The following is a 1,120-nucleotide window of genomic DNA, read 5'->3' on the forward strand; positions in this document are numbered from 1 at the left end:
ATATATGATCATCCCGAGCAGGCCTGGAGGGCATAAGCAAGTTACATGAAGAAGTTGCCCAAATGCCTATGGTTCCTGCTCCTGTTACGATTCCTCTGTTCTCAAGCATGCATCTATGTCTTCATGGGGTGTGCCCTATGATCGGTTGATTGAGGAAGAGAAGACTAGGGCTTGATTTACAGATGGTTCTGTACGCTATGTAGGCACTACTCAGACATGGACCGCTGTGGCTTTACAGCCAATTTCTGGAACAATCCTGAAGGACACTGGGGAAGGAAAGTCTTCACAGTGTGCAGAAGTTCAGGCAGTGCACATAGTCATGCATTTTGGTTGGAAGGAGAACTGGCCAGAAGTGCAATTATAAACTGATTCATGGGCTGTAGCCAATGGTTTGGCTGGATGGTCAGGGACTTGGAAGGAGCATGACTAGAAAATTGGTAAGAAAGACATTTGGGGAAGAAGTATGTGAATAGATCTCTCCAAATGGGCAAAGGACGTCAACATACTGGTGTCTCATGTAAATGTTCATCAAAAAGTGGCTTCAGCAGAAGATGAGTTCAATAATCAAGTAGATAGGATGACCCACTCTGTGGATTGTCAGCCTCTTTCTTCAGCTATCCCTGTCATTGCTCAATGGGCCCATGAACAAAGTGGCCATGGTGGCAAAGATGGAGGTTATGCATGGGCTTGACAGCATGGACTCCCACTGACAAAAGCTGACTCAGCTACAGCTCCTGTTGAGTGCCAGATCTGCCAACAGCAGAGACAAACACTGAGCCCCAAATATGGCACTGTTCCCTGAGGCCACCAGCCTGCAACCTGGTGGCAGGTTGACTACATTAGACCACTTCCATCTCGGAGGGGACAGCGTTTTGTCATTACAGGAATAGACACTTATTCTGGTTATGGATTTGCCTTTCCTGCACGTAATGCTTCTGCCAAAACTACTATCCAGGGACTTATAGAATGCCTTATCCACCATCATGTTATCTGCACAGCATCGCTTCTGACCAGGGAACTCACTTCACAGTGAAAGAAGTATGACAATGAGCCCATGGTCATGGACTCCACTGGTCTTACCATGTTCTCCACCATCCTGAAGCAGCTGGCTTGATAGAAC

The sequence above is a fragment of the Nannospalax galili genome, unplaced genomic scaffold (genome assembly GCF_000622305.1).
Source record: "Nannospalax galili isolate Female #2095 unplaced genomic scaffold, S.galili_v1.0 scaffold934, whole genome shotgun sequence".
Taxonomy (NCBI): domain Eukaryota; kingdom Metazoa; phylum Chordata; class Mammalia; order Rodentia; family Spalacidae; genus Nannospalax; species Nannospalax galili.